The sequence below is a fragment of the Mus pahari genome, chromosome 4 (assembly GCF_900095145.1).
Source record: "Mus pahari chromosome 4, PAHARI_EIJ_v1.1, whole genome shotgun sequence".
NCBI classification, from domain to species: Eukaryota; Metazoa; Chordata; class Mammalia; order Rodentia; family Muridae; genus Mus; species Mus pahari.
In genome coordinates, this window is record NC_034593.1 from 126,403,722 (window position 1) to 126,406,468 (window position 2,747).

Consider the following 2,747-nt stretch of genomic DNA (forward strand, 5'->3'; position numbering starts at 1 on the left):
CACACACACACACACACACACACCTCCTCCCAGTGCTCCAGGTGTTCTTGGCTAGAGTGTGAAGAGATAAAAAATAATAACTAATACACTTGGCATGGTGGCATATGCCTGTGGTCCCAGCGCTGGAGAGGAGGAGGCAGGGAACCTCAGGAATTCAGGATCATCTTCAGCTACATAGCAATTTCAAGGCCAGCTTGGGCTCCATGAGACCCTCACTCATTGGCAAAGGAAAACGACTCTTAAGAGCACATCGTATCTCTTTAGAAAAGAATTCTGGGGTTCTGATTTCAAGTCCCAATTAAATTTCTGCTGTCTTCTTGAGCGATTGCTAGCGCCAACTCTCAAGGTGCATCTTTTGAACCTTCTGTACTTGCCACCTTGACCTATACCAGAATCTAGTGCTGCTCATGGTTTTTACATAAAGTGGTGTAATGCTGGGATATAATCTAGAAACATCTTGCCATAAATCGTCTCTCAGTTACTAATTTCTAGGCTCTGAAATGGATGTCAGGAAAGCACTGTAACAAAGCTGGGTCAGACGGGGCTCGTCCTCCTGCTGTGCTGCAGAGGGAGCCTTCAATGTGACACGTGCTTCTCACTGTTGCCTGTCATGTGACGCGTGCTTCTCACTGTTGCCTGTCATGTGACACGTGCTTTCTCACTATTGTCTGTCATGGTCAGGCTGCCTCCTTCCTCCTTGCTGTCCTTGGTGCCCGACCTCATAAGGTATGGTGGTAGTAATACCTGTGTGGTACAGTCTCTGCAAAGGAGAAAAAAGTTCAGGCATTCTTACTCCCTAAATCCTACCCATGTCTCGGCCTGTCCTGAAGAGTTTTCTCGGGAAAGTCCTCTTACTGCCACAGGCTCCTCTCCAACCCCAGTACAGGCTCCTTTGGCTTCCCTTTTGAAAACCCCATCACATTGAACAGACATGAATGGCATCTTTTCTGTTAGAATGCAGGCTCTGCAGGTCTGGCCTGTGTTGCTAATCTCAGTGTCAGCAGCATTTCAGGGCTGAGAACTCAAAGTTTGTTCTCTCAGTGGACTCCCCCAAGTTCACGGGTGGAATCTGTAACCCCGATTGTGGTATTTTGATGGCCACCGATGGGTAATTAGGTTTGTGTCATGAGTGTTGGGTCATGGCTTGAGTGTCTTTATGAAAAGAAGAGGAGACAAGAGCCTCTTTCCCTCCCTCATGAGTCTCTATAGAAATGGAAGGCCTCAAAAAGAGTCCACCCTTGCTGGTGTCCTGAATTGGATTTCCCAGACTCCGGAACTATGGGGGATCCATGTGTTCTTCAAGCCACCAGGTCGATGATCTCTAAGAGCAGCCGAACTGAAATGGTGTGTCAGACGTCAGGGTTATTTGTTTTGGGGTAAAGAGCCCCTCTTCTCCTGAAGCATGGGCTTCTAGTCTGTAACAGAGAACTGTCTTCACTTGCCTCTAAATTAGTTTTGAGAATGATAATACGATTCCAGTTACTGTCAGTTGGCCCTAGGGTAGCCCACACCTGATTGCTGAGAACAGAAACCATCTAAAACTCCTGGGCATTGGAATATCTCTGGCTCCTGCCATGCCACTAATGCTATTGAAACATCAAACTGGTGGGAAGCAGCTATGAGTGGGGAATCCCACTTTTGAAGAAATTGCTTGTTAATAAATTCTGAGTTTCTCCAGGCTTAATGGGCTTCTCAACCAATTTTTACCTGGAATTGCTGTGTTGCAGGAGGTGGGGTCCAGGTTAGATTGACAGAACACTGTCATGCCGAGGGGCAGAAATGACACTCACATGAATCCTGGCCCCTTGGGTCAAGTAATAGTAAGAATGAATGGATGCACATAGATCTAATGGCTTCTAAGACAGGGGAGCTGGCTTTTCCACACAGAGACAGCAATAGCCACATATGCAGAGGCTGTGGACCACACTGACAAATGACAAGCTGAAGAGGAAGTCTAGGCATTGATGAGGGATACAGCCACATCCTTTGCCAGGCTCCACAGGAATCCTAGAGGTTCTGATGTCCAAACAGACTTGGTTTCGTATCCACAGTGATGGAGTACGGAAAAGTGGCCAGTGGTCACATCTGAGGCCATTCCCAGGAAGACCGACATGAGGTGTCCTGATTATTTTGCTGGAGGTCAGTTTCTTAGGGTCAGCAAGGTCTCTGGAATATCCCTTGGGACAGTATCTACCTTAGCCTAACACCTGGAGCTCCTGGTTAGAAAGCCTGCTCACACAAAGGTGCAATGGTTTTCTTGGCAAGTGATAATGGGTCCCTGAGTCAAAGCTAAGTGACCCCTGAGTTCTGGGATCCTGGGCTCTGGGTAAATAAATTTCACGATAGAAATTGAACAATGGACCATGTATACTGAAGTAGTAAATGGTCACCTGGCTGTTCTGACTCTATACAGGGTTTTGTTTTGTTTTGTTTTTGAGTCAGGGAGGCTCACTGTGTACCCCAGGCTGGCCCTTATACTCCTGATTCTTCTTCGGATTCCTGTGGGCTGGCATACAGACAGGAACTACCACACGTTTCTTTTAAGAATGTGTGAATGCTGTTAGTTTTTTGACAGGCCAGCACTTCCCCACTTACCACGGGAAAAGGAGAGACGCACCTTTAAATCCTTTAATAATTCCCCAGGTTTTGGGAATTTGATTCCCTAAGTGCTTCATAAAGCTAGGTTTTTTTAAAAAAAATATTTTATTAGATATTTTCTTTATTTACATTTCAAATGCTATCCCGAA